Here is a 17,352-nt window from a genome sequence, read left to right on the forward strand (position 1 = left end):
AATTCATTTATTGGATAATTAAATTGACTGGGATCCATCTGGGACATGCGGCCTCACACGTTCTGAGTGTGTGCCGCTTGTGAGCATGCTCAGATCAGTGGGTGGATGCAGTACTTCCTCTTGTGTCAGTAGAAATACTTTTCCTCTTGAGAATACTCTAAGGGAAAAAGGATCTGGCTCTAGTAGCGCGTGCTGTGAGTATTTATTCAAGCTGAAAGGTGTCACTTTAGCTTCAAACCAAAACACGAGGCCATTTTAACTTGTTGCTAAAAACATGCCGTTTCGCTGAGCTGAGCTTTCCTGTGTGGCGATCTTTGCATCGCGTCCTGCACCAACAGCCCCACACTTTGGGAAAGGGCTTTGCTGTAGCTTGAGTGGCAGATGGAAGCATGGCTTACCTTTTTTCTTGTGTTTCATCACAAGTGAAGCATTTTCTAGCAGCTATTCTGTGTCACGCACAGGGAGACGATGGAGCCACAGTTCCTGCCTTACTGAAGCCCACCTGCCTGTGACCATACAGACCTGCCATTTAGTGCAGCAGTCCATCCTGGTCTTTGATTTTCTTGTCAGACGCTATTAAAGGTGTCGCTAGTCTTCATGGCGCTCCGGCTCAGCAGGGGCTTTAATAACAAAGAAATCCAGCATGATCCTCAGAACAGCGCACGGATGAAAGTGCACGTTCCGTCTGCTTTCATACGAATGCTTTATTCTGTTTTTCAAAATCTGAATCTGCTCCAATAACCATCAGTTTGTGTTTTAATGAAAGTTTAGATTATTGGCATTTAACATGCATGCAATTATGTATTATTACAACAGTCCATGGAAGCTTGCTTACAGCATTAATCAAACTCCGTAGAGCTGAACAATCCTCCAGACATTTGTGTAAAATTACAATTAGACTCTTCTGGCTGTGAAACATTTCTCACACAGAAAGTTTATGATAATAAAAGGTGTCATAAATCTCTGTTACACAGCTTTGGTAAATTAAAAACTCTTCATTTTCCTGGATGTTTACATTTAAAATTCTTCAGTTTCAGTTTGAACTTGATTTCTTACTGTTTTTTTTTGTCCCGTGTTGGGATCAGAGAGTAGGGTGACCGTGTGTCGTCTTTCCCCCGGACAGGTCCACTTTTCACTCTTTGTCCGGGGCGTCCCGGGGAGGGGGAGTTTCCTTCATGGAATAAAATGTCTGGGTTTTGATCCAGGAGCAGGGATCGAGTTACGGGGGGCTAGATATCTTTCAGGGAAAATCCAGTTTCTACCTGTATTACAATGTTTATGGACTCTCGGCGTAGCGGGATTCTGTTGAGCGGAGAGGACGCAGAGCTCTGATCGTGGGTGCACCCGCTACGACCGGCGCACGAAACCGTCTCCGCCCCTCACTGACCCCTCACACTGCCGCCATTCTCGTCCACAGCCTCGTCACCTCCCGTATCGACTATTGCAATTCACTTCTTTATGGTCTCCCCAACAAACTCCTTCATAAACTGCAACTGGTCCAGAATTCAGCAGCCCGTATTATCACCAGAACCCCTTCCTTTCACCACATCACCCCGGTTCTCCGGCAGCTTCACTGGCTCCCAGTTAAATTCAGGTCCATCTTCAAAATTCTCCTCCATACCTTCAAAGCAATCCACAACCTCTCTCCTCCATATATCTCAGACCTTTTAAGTATTCACACCCCATCCCGTTCACTCAGATCTTCTTCTTCCATCCATCTTGCGGTTCCTTCTGCCCGTCTCGCTACCATGGGGAGCAGAGCTTTCAGCCGTTCTGCTCCCCGTCTCTGGAACTCACTTCCTCCAGACATCAGGAACATCGACAGTTTTACTCTTTTCAAAACAAAACTCAAAACACACATGTTTAAATCTGCCTACAACCTCTGATTTTATTGAACTGTTTCTCTCTTTGTTTTTTCTTCTTTGGGTTTTATTATTATTTTATTGTATTTTATTACGTGTTTTGTGTAAAGTGACCTTGGGTGTCCTGAAAGGCGCTTTTAAATAAAATGTATTATTATTATTATTATTATTATTATTATTATTATTATTATTATTACATTCTCAAGGTGGTGCTGATAGGGTTTTTTTTCTGTATTTAATGTTCCACAGGAGGAAATGATGTACGTGAAGTGGATTCAAGTGCGAGTGGGATGGAAATTCTCAAGCGTCCAACTCCTGACCTTAGGATTTTAACCATCTTCTGTGTTAATGTTATGCATTGGGTCCATGGTGGGTTTAATGGTCATTAATTCCATGTTAAATGGCGTTTTGATCTGGCGGAAGGTTCCTGACGAAGGCCGGTGTAGTTTAGCGTAATAAATCAAGGATCAAAAGATAACATGCAGGTTTTAGTGTCTGGTTTATTGATCAGCTAAAATCCTCACGCTGACTGAACATTTCGAATCTCGGACGGGTAAGGTGTGTCATAATTCCTAATCACTAATTAATTATTGGGTTACTGACATTTTACTCAGGTCTTTTGATATGACAGCGTGTTTTTTTCTTTTTCCTTTATTTTTATCATTTTATCTTTTATTGCTCAAAAAGTCACATTCAGGAAGGAATTATAAGTTTTTTCTGTATTTAATGTTCCTTTTTGAGTCAAAGAACGTCTCAGGACACTCTTTCCTTTCCGGTATTTTAACTGTAAATGCTCCTCTGTAGGCCCGCTGATATCTCCGGAATGCGGTATCCTAGGAGACGAGCCTGTAACTCTATCACTCGAGAAGATCCCGCCTTCTTCGTCCCGTTTTTCAATAAATCTGCTGTGGAACTGAGGAAGGGGAGAGAAGGTATGACGGAGACAGGGAGGGGTTTGTGCCACGTCTTCCCTCCGCTGTTCGGGCCACACAGCGTAAAACGAATGAACTCCCCTCTGCGTGTGTTTATTTCAGGTTCAGGGGTTAAGGAAATTAAAAATAACCTAACAGGCGCAACAAAACGTTATTATTAACACATGATCGTTCCGTTTATATCCTCTGTTACTGTCTTTTAATCGTTCCCGACGCGCTCCGCTCATCGTGTGCTGCGGTGATTTCATCTCACTGACGCAGCATCGAAAAGCGCTCTCCGCTTTGCAGTCAGGAGATCCCTTTGATCTGCTCAAAAGTAACTGATGAGGTGAAAAGTAGGAAGCCAGGCAGCAGTTTTTCTGGAGAGTTTAGAGGAGATGCAGGAAGATGAAAGACAGACAGGACAGCAAGATAGTTCAATAAAAACAAGAAAACAAAGTAAAATGTAGGTAGATTCATCTCCACTACACGTTTTATAATACAATAAGTTACACACGTGTAATATTTAAACATCTGACACAATTTAGATGACCTTCAAAACTCAGTCACACACCCAGGGCCGTTTCAAGGCATTTTGGGGGCCACGGCCAAACAGAACACCCCAGAAGCTTCTGTGTAATTCATTCCCTGCCCAGGAGTGTTAATTATACAGTATTTGTAAAAACACCTCAGACATTACGGACATGTTCTACTATTATCAGACAACAAAAATGTTGGACACGCTGTCTCATCTGCTTCTTTTCTAAACTCACACAAATCTGTCAGTGACAAAACCACCACTGTTCTTATTAGCGCAAGCCTCTGATTGGTGGGTAGAGTCAGCCCACATGGGCTTAAGGCAAGGATGTGTGGAATCAACCGGGCCAGGCTGGGGTCGACTGGGGCTACCCGACCCGGGCCGACCCGGTACAGATGGGAATGGCTAATTAGATGCTAATTTAAGGCTGCTGATTGGTCCAAATCACAAGTGACCTAGGTCACCCACGTGACCTCTAAAGGCCCATTGCAAAATGAGCTCACCAATCACATAATTTAGATGATGTCAGAGCGTGGTCTTCTAGGTGTAAATAAATTTGGGAAAATGTTAAGGAAGTAATTGAAGGGCGGTGCTCAGAAACGGAAAGCGCTTCGTAAGAAGGAGCTTCGAGACAAAGAAGTTAGAAAGAAAATACCTAAGCTGACAGAAATTCTTAAATCTAAAGCTAAAGAAGTTGGACATAGCTCACTCACTGACAGGAGAGGAGGATGCTGCGCCCGCAGGCACGGAGCAGACTGCGCAGCATGGGACCACAGCGGGGGAGGAGGAGCAGCAGACAGGAGCGGCGGAGGAGCTTGGAGCCAGCGAGCAGATAGAGGAGGTAGAAGATCCTTACAGTAACGATCCAGGGAAATTCCGTCTCTGAACAAGTACATTCTTTCTGGACAAAAGTTGGACCGGAACAGTGTCAAAACAAAGATGTTGCATCTGAGCGGCAGCATAAAAAATGTAAAAGGGTTTTCTCTAAATGCCGTTTCAACCGCAAGCTTAATACTGGGGAGCTTATGGAAAGAAAATGGTTTTGCTATTCAGCTCTCAAAGGAAGCGTGTTCTGTTTTTCATGCTAAATATTTGGAGACGGCAAGAAAAATTCTGCAGTTGTCAGTGGGTACTCAGACTGGAAGCATGCCAGTGAACGCATAGCAGAACAAGAAGGTTCAAACAGCCGCAGGAAAGCCATGGTTTCATATAATAATCAAGCATCCAGCCATGGAACAGAACTGAAAAACCAGTTCAATGATGAATGTGAATACTGGACACAGGTTCTGCGGGGGGGTTGTTACAGTGGTTAAACATTTGGCAGAATGGGGACTTGCTTTTAGGGGGAATGTCACAGGTTCATATTAATAATGGCAATTATTCAGGCTGCATGGAGCTGATCAGTCAGTATGATCTTTTTTTTAAAGCTGATATTGAAAAATATGGAAATGCTGGCCAAGGAAATCCATCCTACCGCTCCCTGAAGGTGTGTGAGGAGTTCACACAGCTGATGGGACAAGAGGTGCTGGATGAAATCATCGGGAGAGTGAAACTTGAAAAGTACTTTTCTATCAGTGTAGACTCCACACCTGATATCACGCATGTTGACCAGCTGACCTTTATCCTGCGATCAGTGTCACCAGAGGGCTGTCTAGAGGAGCGTTTTGTAAAATTCCTCCCCATTGAAAGCTATACAGGAGAAGCACTGTTCAATTCAGTTGTTATTGTTTTAAAGGAGACGGGCAGAGGACAGTGCTACGACAGAGCTAGCAACATGCCAGGAGCCTACAAAGGTGTGCAGGCCCGCATCAAAGAGTGGGTACCCCGCGCTGCACATACCCTAAACCTGGTGGGTGTTAACAGTGTCCACTGCTGTGAGGAAACTGAACATTTTTTCAGTTTTGTTCAAACTCTGTTCAGCTTTTCATCAAAGACCACGCCACGCTGGCAGATGATCAGAGCAGGCGTGCAGCCCAATGACAATCAAATAATAGACTTTGAAATGGCTTTCTGATACAAGATGGTCAGCACATGCTGTTGCAGCCAATGCCCTGAGTCAGAATGATGCTGGAATCCAGCAGGCAATAGTCAGCATTGCAGAGGATGAACATCAAAGTTTTAGCACAAGAGAAGAAGCAAGAACAATTCACACAAAGATGAACAAACTGGAAACTGTATTCATGAGCGACATGTGGAATACCATCCTACAGCATTTCCAGGGTGTGAGTACCTGTGGATCTGGTCCACTCATTGCCTAACTACATAGCAGGCCTGCGGGATCAGTTTAACGTCTTTGAGACATCTGCAAGGAGCATGTCCCCTTCTGTGTCCGCAGAGTACAAAGCAGGTACACGACGGAGGAAAATAAGAAAGAAATGGCTGATGAGTCATCTGAGTGCGAGCTTTCAGGTCGCAGACACTTCAGTGTTCTGTGTGCATCAGCATCAATGACCGGTTGGTGCCAGAACTGGACAGAAAACACTCGTCATACAGTAGTCTGGGTGACCATTTTGGCTTTTTGAACAAACTGAACTTGATTTCTACTGAAGACCTCCGGTTAAAAGTGTTGATCCTGCAGAGGAAATACACCTGTGATTTAGAAGAGAACTGCATGGAGGAGGTGGTCCAGTTTAGTGAGCAACATGTCGGCAGAGGAGTTACTGAAAGTTTGCAGACAGCGGGATCTCCACACGGTGTTTCCAAACACAGACATTGCTCTAAGGCTATTCCTGACTTTGCCGGTGTCCAGTGCAAGCGGAGAGCAATCCTTCTCCAAGCTGGGCTACAAGATAGAGTCAGTAACCTCACTCTGATGGCCACTGAGCATGACATCCTTCGAGATTTGGATTTTAAGGACATTATCACAGCTTTTGCTGCAAATAAGACCAGACGAAAGCACTTTTATGTGGTCAGGTCTTTGTTTACTGCTTTCCAGTAACATGCACAGGTTTGAAATTACTGTAGCTTTCACTGATTTAAGAGAAATGTGAGATTATTTAGACTAACTTCGACTGCAGATCTTTAAATGTAAATCAATAAGCACTTGCTGACACATCGGCCATGTTGCTGTCCATGGTGCTGAAAGATGTGTGTGTGTTTGTGTGTGCGTGCGTGTGTGTGTGTGTGTGTGTGTGTGTGTGTGTGTGTGTGTGTGTGTGTGCGTGCGCGTGTGCGTGTGCGTGTGCGTGTACGTGTGCGTGTGTGTGTGTGTGTGTGTGCGTGCGTGCGTGCGTGCGTGCGTGTGTGTGTGTGTGTGTGTGTGTGCGTGCGTGTGTGTGTGTGTGTGTGTGTGTGTGTGTGTGTGTGTGTGTTTGTAGAAAATTTTAAGGGGGGCCTACTGAGCCTCCTTGCCCTGTGGCCTATCAGCTGGTTAAGGCGGCCCTGGTCGGGGGGTGGGTACTATGGGATGTGGTGGGGAATCCGATCTATCTTCTCTCTGTTAGTTCAGGATTTTACCTGTTGATGTTAAGGTTAACAACAATTATAATTAATACGTGTAAATTTACAGGTCAGAAGAACGAGATGGAGTAAGGGATGAGGACATAAACATCCAGTACAAAGCAGGAAGTGAGTGTTCAGAGGAAATAAATCACACGAGTTATCTGGGTTCTACAACCCACCCCATACCGAGGCAGAGGGAGCAGTAAACCCCTTTTTCTCCTTCATGCAACAGATTTTTTGGCAATTTCTAAACCCGCTGTTTATTCAAAGCTGATGTCTATTCCCCAAAAATGGTACCTGGATATAATTATAAAGAATTACTGACTTGCAGGAACAGAAAATCACCTTAGGTAGGTAGCCCAATCCCATCTTTCTGCTAGATGGACATGTAATAGACACATTTTACCAACTAGCTCTCTTCTCATCGGGAACAGGGTCACAGAAGCACCACGAAAGGAGAAGACGGCGGCGTGGATCCAAAACCGTCTGCAGTTTACGTGTTTTATTTACCTTGTTACAGCGGTTCCACAGGTCACTAGGTTTGCTGTAGCTGATAAATGAGAAATGAGTCAGGGAACTCAGAAGCACTGTACACTACAGTATCATCCATTCACACACACATTCATACACTGATGGTGATGAGCTACATGTAGCCACAGCTGCCATGTCCTCTGACCACCACCAGCAGGCAAGGTGGGTGAAGTGTCTTGCCCAAGGACACAACAGCAACTGACGGCAGTCCTATGCTGCTTTATTTGTACAGGTTGATTGTTGTGTAGCCCGGCAGCTTGGGCGTCCCAGAAGGTCGTGGAGGGGGCTTTGCAGATAAAGTGAAGTGAAATGAAAGTTAATCTAGGTACGAAAAGGGTGACACTGGCTTTATTACTTTATTCCAGGCTAGTGCGCACATTAGGAGTGAAAACGTGGGTGTTTAGAAAAGTTTCCTGATCGATCAGCACCGTTACATAAATCCTGTGACTGATCTCTGCTGAACCTTTTTCTTGGAACTAAAGCCTTCGATGACATCATCTTCACAGGTTTTGAATTAAAAGCCTCCGCCTCACCTTTTTCTGTCTGGTGATCCAAACACCACGAGCCCCTGAGATTGTTGTTGCCAGAGTCTCCTCCCTTTCTTTCATTTCCTCCACAGCAGTTCCCGGCTCTTCTGGGGTCAACGCTTGATATATGTATTTACTGTGTGGATGGCTTTGATCTTGGCTGGGGTGGAGGAAAGTGTTCTCAGTGACAAGTGTGTGTGTGTGTGTGTGTGTGTGTGTGTGTGTGTGTGTGTGTGTGTGTGTGTGTGTGTGTGTGTGTGTGTGTGTGTGTGTGTGTGTGTGTGTGTGTGTGTGTGTGTGTGTGTGTGTGAGGTAAAACAGTCCCTCTGGAGGAGAATGATTGTGAGCACACTGCCATGTCCACTACAGCTGAAGAGAGACAGCTGAGGGGGTCAGGGACTGATGTGTTGCAGGTTGTGAGTCTCTCCAGGGCCTAACACAGAGCTGCTGTAACACACTCAGGAGCGGGCCTGGTGACCCACACACACACGGAAACACGCTGACTGGCCACATCGCTGCAGCATTCACCGTGAATGGAGACTTCTATAAAAACCAAAAGGCTCTTTGGGTTCAGGCTGATAAATGGGTTTGTCAACACGAGACTTTTATTAAGACCAGCTTTGACCACCAAATGTCAACTAACCAATTCAGGCTCCGCCCCTCTCACTGTCACCTAATGTGAGTCCCGACTAGGGCTGCAGCTATCGAATATTTTGTAATCGAGTACTCTAATAAATGACCCTTTTGTGTTTGTAAACCATTATATCAAATAGCATGTTATAACATATGAAACACCTCATAAAATGAACAAGCTATTGCCAGTTATTCTTCAAGTTTTATTCAAAATTAGTTTTCAAAACTTCAGCTTTACATCACAGTAAACAAACGCCTGTGCAACACATAAGTACACAGCCTGAGACGATTTTCCCCTCGTGCGAGAAGTAGCGCTGCGAGCGGCTGCGGCCCAAACAGAACCAGAACCGCTCGTGGCGCTTGCGCAAACATGGCTCGCCAGCTGTTTCCCTACTAACACACGTCCGTTTTCATTTCTACACTTTATTTTTCACACAACAACAAGGATTATCGAGAAAGCATGTTTGCCGTGGTTATGTCAAATTATACTGATCACAAAACATTTATTTACTTTCTTTCATTTTCCTCTCATAAATACCCGAGTCCTCCTGCAGCGATCCCGAGGGACAACAGACGTCAGTAACACAGTAAAAAGTCCCACGTGTTGCAAAAACTGCTATTTTTAGCACATTTTTAGGTCCGACGTGTTGCTACCAGACGTACGGTGTGAGCTGAAACTGAGTGCTACAAACGAAAAAGTCACACAGTGTCTGATGAATAAATAACGACATGATTCACCTGAATGAAACACCTGAATCGGAGGTGAAGGACGATGTTATTTAGAGGATTTTGAGGAACATAATTGCCAACATTGATCTCCATTGAACTGCTGGTATGTTTAATTATACATCAGTGTTCATTAGTTTTGACTTCTGCATTGAGACACTTTCTCTCCCATAACCGCTGACAGGTAGCTGCAGCCCAACCGTCCACATTTGAAAGGTCAACTTCACTCGTATTTTTAAGACATTTGCAGTGGTCTCCAGTAGGAATGAATGCTTTGGATGTCATCCTGGACAGTCTGAGGTAGACTACACAGACACACCTGCTAAAACACTGAAAATAAGTAAAAAAGATGACCTTGTTGTCCTCCACCTGCAACACCACTTCTGTGCTTGAGGGCCTTCTCGCCGTTGCCCCTTCAAGGTGTTTTCCAGGAGCACATCTCAGCCTAAAACAGCTCTGCACCGCGTGGTTGGACTCAGCCCATCTGAGTGCAGTTTTGTTCCCAAGCCAGCTCCATGACAGAAAGTGGATATTTGCTCATGGCAAAGTAGCACGAGGTGATCAGTAAACAGTGTAAGGTGACCTGTATGCTCCACAGAAGCACAACTCAGCTGAAAAATGTTGGTGTTGCTGCACATTTTGCTCAGTTTTATGGCTTCTTGTCAGACTCTGAACCAGAAATGGCTGCAGGCAGTGAAGCAGAAGCATCAAAGTCCAGAAGAACCAGTGACTCCGCCCCCTAGCCAATCAGCAGCCAGGATTACGATGCTGGCCCGACTCAGCAAGGACTAAAGATAGAGCAGAAAGTAGAGGACAAATACCCGACCCTTGGCGACAGTGGTCGGGTCGAGCTGCTCCGAGTGTTCCTGGAAAACCACCTTAGTGACCTATTGTTCATGTCACGCTCACCAAAACAGCCCCTCCAGAATGTTCCTCCTGTCCTCCTGCGTGTTTCACAATTACACACACGTGACCAGCTGGTCAGTTGGTTGTTTAACGAAGGTTAAGCCACAAGCCGCCCTCTGCACAGAGGAGCTCTCAACACTAGATGCAGGACTGCACGTGAGATCACGTTTAAAACCACGGAAACGTTCCGGTTTTATTCGCCGATCAGCTTGTTGAAAAATCGAGTCGGGATGTGAACACTCCCACCAAAGCTTTCTGCCGAGCGTACTTGTTTTGGCACACCTCTGGTGCATCATCCACACTATTCTTGTGTTCTGGATCTTTTCACTTGATATAAAATGTATGAAATACTCTGCTTAAAGAAAACAAGCTCAAGTGCAAACTTAGTAAAAGTACAAGTTCACCAAGTTCCCCATCCACCTGCCTGCTTTAGCTTAACCTGCAGCTCGACTGTTTCAGATTTCTTGGATTCATTGCTCCTTCTCCTCTTCTGCAGAGATTTAAAACGTCCATAATCTGTTTCCTTCCCCCAAGCACTAAAAAGCCACACTTTCCTTGCAATGATGACAAACACGAGGATTTAATGGTCTGAGATGCTTTAGTCTGGAGTGAAAGACATCATAGTGCTTGTTTTCAGCATGCGTGACGCACTTCTGAGGGAAATGGTTGTGAGAAGGTTGTGCAGAGTTCTGCTTGCTGCCAGAACCCAGATCAAAGGCATCTTGTATCATGAATAATAACAGTCAAGCTCTGGTCCTGCTGCCTGTCTCCATGATGCGCTTGTATACAAACGGAGCCATCTTGTTAGAGCAGATTGGTTTTGGATGCTCCACACAGCCCTTATGTCTCCATCTTAGCAGACACAAAGGACTAAAGGGGGAGATGACAGCTCGGTCTGTGCACAGTCAAGATGCTCTCCAGGCAGTCTGCTCACAAACTACCCTTCCCTCACGCAACACGTGCCTTTCACAGCAGCTAGCAGCATGCTAACACATCACTGAAGCTCTTTCTCTACTGAGTGCCTTTTCATTTTATATTCACCATCCCCAAAACATCCCAATAAATAAAAATAAACACAGTCTGTTTGTATCTGTCTCATATTGGGATGGATAATTAAACAGGGTGAGGATGCATCTGGACAGGTCACCATTCCTCAGTCTCAAACAAGTCTCACACCAATTTAGAGCTATTTACAAATCTTTATTAATTCCAACTTGCATGTTTTGGTCTGAGTGGAGAATCGATGCAGAGATTAAAAACAACCTCTCCACAGAAAGCTGAGATTTAAACCCAGGACCTCGTAGCAGCGAGTGACGGTGCCGCTGTGAAACGTCTGAGCTGCTCCTGCTCATCGTTGTTGCTGCAATAATCTGTTGGAATGATGTGGAAAAAAGCATCGGTGGGATTTTTAGTAAAATGCAAAAGATTCTCTACAATAAGGTTTAGACACAGGCAGTGACTCTGCTCAGACAAATAGATATAAATGAAACCCTTAGGGAAATTAGGGTCAGGGTTATTACCACCAAAAAGTTGTAATGACCCTTTAGGGGTTAATTTAAGAACTGTCACTGTTCCATTAAAAGACACGGTGGTGAGACTGAATGTTTAGAGTTAGTCTTTCTTTTGTGAAAGCGTTTACGAAATGAGCACGAAACGGGCTACGCGACAATGAGACGCCGTTATAGTGGGTGGCTTCCTCTTCCACCGCACGAGTCCCAGAGGAGAAGTTACGGGTCTGTGTTTTTTACACGCTACGCGTCAAAAACACGTCAAACTCCGCAGTTGAGATCGCACCAGACAGGAAGTCAAACACAACGGCAGTGTAAAACATCTGAAACATCTGAGACTTTCAAAATAAAAGTCAAGTACAGGTAGACGTGTGCCACTTCCTGTGTGTGTGTGTGTGTGTGTGTGTGTGTGTGTGTGTGTGTGTGTGTGTGTGTGTTTCTTCCTGTTAAAAGGGAGTTTTCCTCTCCACTGTCGCTGCATGCTTGCTTGGTATGAGGATTGCTGTATAGTCACTGACACTAGTCAGTGACTTGATGCAACCTGCTGGGTTCCTTATATAGGAAACATTATTTCTGATTGGCTTAATGAACTGACTTGAATTGGAATGTTTATTATGTGAAGTGCCTTGAGACGACTCTTGTTGTGATTTGGCGCTTTATAAATAAACTTGAATTGAATTGAATTGAATCCATGGAGGGGCTGAAGGGAAACACCACCAGTACACAGAAAATACTTGGATTGTATCACGGCAAAACGTAGTGTGGAAGTAGGTGCTGCTCCCAAATGAGCCACGGAACTACACGTTTTCATTGTGCTGTGTGTGTGTGTGTGTGTGTGTGTGTGTGTGTGTGTGTGTGTGTGTGTGTGTGTGTGTGTGTGTGTGCGTGTGTGCGTGTGTACACGCATGTCCCTCCTTTTACAACCAATCGGCTTGCTTTCTCAGCTTTCTCAAATTGAACAGCAACGCTTTGGTGGATCACGCATTCTGTGACATTTATGCAACATTTTAGTGCATTTTTGTTATGCATTTATTCATCAGTTCATTCGTTTAACTGCTCATGAATACAAATGTGATAGGTGACCTGTCATATCAAACCTTAGTCCTCCACAGATCATTTTGCACTGAGGTTGATGCAGTGCTTCCTCATGCATATGCATCAGTCCAGCTAGGAAATAAGGAACACCAGAGGAGCGTGATGCCATTGAATTAAAGAAGAGGCTTCCTTTCCCCTGCCGGAGCGGACACGACACCGGTCATGTTTAAATAGCAGTTCAGGAGGTGGGCTGACTGTTGAGAGCGGCTAAACGTACTGACTCCATCGTCCTGTGTAGTGTGACGGATGTTTCCCCAGACCACTGTTTCTGAAATGTAGACCAAATTAAATCTTTCTATGAAGTCAGACAACATTTTCACGCACACATTTGCCTTCCCTCACATCCTACTGGAACAAGTGATGCAGCCAAAAACACTGCTGGATATTTTTAAATGATCAGAATTAAACTCTTAAGTAGCTAATTGCAAACGTTGCCTTTGTTTCTAATTAGGTTATTTTATTTAAGCTAAAAAGCAGCCTACGTCCAGATGGACCCACCCCTAGGTGCCTCAAGATGTTTCAGTCTCCATCTCTCAAATCTAAGGGGAGAGTAAGCTGTGTGAATGTCTGCGTTCACATCAGCAAAGGTTGTATCTGTGCAGTCCCTGCTGAACATCAACACAAACGTTCAGGTTTGGTTTTGTCTCACAACATCAGACACAAGGTAGCAGAGCTGATTATTAGCCTCAGCATTTTGTTAAGCTGCTTGGAAATGAAGACATCTGGCATAAAGAGGCCGACTGCATCCTGCTCCTTCATTACTTCTGTTAGCAGATCCCTCTGAACATTTTAGCTAACAGAAAGAGAAAACTGTGCATGAATGCAAAGCAAGAACACTTTATTCTGGCAGACGCACATATGCTGGAGATGCAAAGGATGTTAGAAACCCGTTTCATGCTTATTGTTTACCTAATCAGAAATTTTAATTGCTTACGGCAACTAATTAACTCATGAATAAGTGACAAGAGTGTTTTGTACCCCGCCATGTAATGCTGTATGTGTATGCCAGTGAAATATGCATGTGATGAGAAGGCAGTTTGGCAGCTTCGCTGTGATATTAACTTGTTTGGTCTCCAGTCTCTCGGCGCTGTCACCATCGATTAACGTGACAGGAAATGTGAACCAGCGTCTGAAAGAGCCGAGGGAAGAGGTGGATCAGCTGAGCTGGACTTCACATCTGTAACGTGATGAAGATTGACCACGGGGGGTCTGTAGCGACATGAACGGACTCATTTGTGACCCAAAGGTCACACTTCCCCAGCTGGGTCAACCTGTCCTGGCTGCACTTCTATTTACAGATTATCCATCACAGGAGACATAAAGTCTGCTAAACCATCGCTAATCTGACTGCTTTTATCCGTCTGCTGTTCGTCTGCAAGATGGACACTTCAAGATTTAAAATAATCATTTTTAATAAACTCTATTTATGAACATTGTAATAGACAGTAAAAAATCATCAAAGTTCATTATAAATGTATTTAATTACTGAAATGAATTATTGTTCTTTGGTTAATAATAATTATTATTTAACAGTGTAAAGAAGGTCGTGTTCACTTATACACACCATGCAGGACACAGACATCAGGTTAAAGGTAACTGCTCTCACATGTCTTTGCTCCATAACCAAAGCTTTCTATCTCTGAGAGGCGTGTCCTGAGGTTTAGTTAAAACCAAAACTCCTCAGTCCAAGTTCAGTTTCTTGAGCTCACCAAAAGCTCTCCGTGGCACGAGAGTCCCAGAGGATCGAGACGGCCGCTCGAAGCCTCTACTAAGCTTTCTGTCACGCCGATAGAATTGCTCCAACAAACGCCACCTGCAACCAGCTGACGCAAACTCCTTCAGAGCTAATTTAATATGCAAACTCCACCTGTGGGCCTGCGGCAACTCTAGGACCAGAGAGTCGGTACCACTCGGGTCTTCCCTACCGGACCGAGTACCCAGAGGCTGACAACATCCTCCCTTGACCTCCGGATCCACACAGAGGGTCGTCTGAACGGTGAGGTAGAACACAGATTGCGTCTGTATGCTGTTCCTCTTAAGAAATACTCGAGTTAGCTGCAAAACAACTCCTTCACCCAGAATGCGTTTCCTCCCTCTGAAAGAAACCCTCTGAGATTTCATTCACACATCCAAACACACACACTTCATTTTAGTTTCCATCCAGACACAGATTGCTTTAATACCAAGTTTTAATATCAAAGCTGTTATAAATTGTCTTTTAAATTGTCAGTAATAAATTCTTAAATTTTTAAACCTGACTCTTCTTTGAAATGAAACACAGAATGGTGTGTATTTGGTCATTCAACGAGCAAAGGTCTCTTTAAGTCTTCTGATTTAATAAATAAACTTCTGCTATTAATTAAATCTCTTAAAAATTAATCTTTGGATTAAATATAGACCAAGCCAGTTGGTGTATGAACTTCTATCGATTATATAAATATCCGTGGATATCTGTGTAAATATAAGTTCATATGCTAATTTGTTTGATCTTTCTCAGGATTTAGCAGAGCTGCACAGCAAACAGCGTTAAATCCTAGTTATGTAGATTTGCAAGGAAAACACTGAGGTTCAAAACAACAGGTCTGACTTATTATTCAGTTAATATTCAACCATCCAACCAGAGCTGAACCTAGGTAAATACATTCAGGTAAAAAAAAGTGTCCTAATCTTTTTCCAGATACTCAGGCCCTGTCCACACGTAGCCGGGGATCTGCCAAAACGTAGATATTTTTCTACGTTTTGGCCTGTCATCCACACGAAAACGGAGTTTTTTCACACGAAAACGGATCTTTTTAAAAACTCCGGCCAAAGTGAAGATCTGCGTTTTCTCCGTTTTGGGTGTCTGCGTGTGGACAGACAAAACCGGAGTTTTAAGGTCCGCAACGTCACTTTCCGCGACAAAAAAATGCTGACATCACGTGTGCGACCTGTGTTTACACTAGCCGACAGCATGGATGCCCGCAGAGCTGCGCTCGCTTTATCAATTGTCCAAGCGCTTTTTGCTTGTTTGTTTTTGCAAGCGGAATTACTGCTGCTTGCGGAAGACCACAGACGAAGGACGAGGTTAAGAACGGGGGAGGTACTGCCGCCTACAGGTCTGGCATGTCCTTAACAACGTATTTATCCGGGTACATGTGGACAATTTTTTTTTAAACGAGGTGGTTTGGATGCAAGTTTTTGGAGGGGCAGATATTCGTTTTTAAAATTAACCGGCTACGTGTGGACTAGGCCTTAGAGAGATGTGCATCACCCAGGACTGAGCCAGAGGATTATTTCATGTTGGACGGTGTCATCAAATCTGGGGCAGCAGCAGGTTGTAAGAAGTACAAAGACAAACAAAACATCCATGTTTCTGAAGTTTCACTTCACAGTGGAGCTTAGAAGTAACCCTGTCCTGGTTTCTCTGAGCTGCACCCAAAAGCACCACCTGCTTACCCTGATTGCTCTGATTACCTGCACCTGTTTCCGTGTAGAAATACCTCACCTGTAGAGCAGATGAATTACACAAAATATCATCGTTATGAAAATTTGAGATAAAACTGACATTGAAATCACACATCACTCATCCTTCTGAGAAACCCTTCCCCGAGTGCACGTGTTGAGGAGACTGCAGGTCAGTTGATCATGAGGTTCACTGTTTAGTGGTGTTTCAAACTTATTATGACACCATTTCATTTTTCCATCTAGAGTCAGTCTATCATGAAAATTGCTATAGCTTAGATCAAAAACGCAGTAATGTAACTTTTATTCATTAGACTAAAACACATGAGGACCCCAGCCAGTTATGTTCTACCTGATAAAGGAAGTCAACACGGGCAGACTGCCCTAGAAGAGCTTTCTCTTGAGACCAGGGCACCGTCCCAATACTCGCCCTGCACCCAAGGGCACAGTAAGGCTTTATGTGAGCTGAGAGTGGCATGTTGTGTCCCAAAGTATCAGTGAACAATATTGATCAACAGAGAAACTTGTTTGGAATTCTATATGCACTCAATAATAAAATACTCAATATTTCAATAATCACACTTGAGTCATTGCTCCACCTTCTTCTCAAAATTACCAGCAATGAACTGTGGGTAATACCCTTCGGGAAGTGCAGATCAAGAGTGCACCCTCGCACCCTTAGCCGAGAACATGTGATCGAAGGGTGGAAATGTGAGTATTGGGACTGGGCCCAGATGTCAAAGCAGGTCGGAGGTGTCTATTGTCTGGACATTGATCTGTACTGATGAGTATTTCTGGAAATGTTCCTACAGAAAATGTGTGGATCACAACTGAAAAAGATGGTACACCTTTTTGATGTGTAACATATGCTGCCAGTTCTTTTAGCCTCTTTTCTTCCACTAACTTAGAAACACACGTGGGAGGACTGGATCGTCCCGAAGGAAGGACACGATGGGGGAATGCCAGTAAAGCAGAATGTGACAAAAAGTATTAATAACACATGGTCTCCCTTTTTTCTGACATCCTGATGCAAAGAAAACCAGATAAAATAGCCCTTGCATTTATTACCTACAGATTTGATTATTGTAATTCTCCATGACCAGGATGTTGTAAAGGTTCTTTTAGAGCAGGTGTAGCCTCCGGAAATGCTCAGTTTTCCACCTACAGTTGGACCTCTTCAGTATCGGGTTATATGGAGACATGAGTCTTAACTGGAGCCTTTAATCTGCAAGA

Source organism: Nothobranchius furzeri, chromosome 3 (assembly GCF_043380555.1).
Source record: "Nothobranchius furzeri strain GRZ-AD chromosome 3, NfurGRZ-RIMD1, whole genome shotgun sequence".
In the NCBI taxonomy this organism is placed as follows: Eukaryota; Metazoa; Chordata; class Actinopteri; order Cyprinodontiformes; family Nothobranchiidae; genus Nothobranchius; species Nothobranchius furzeri.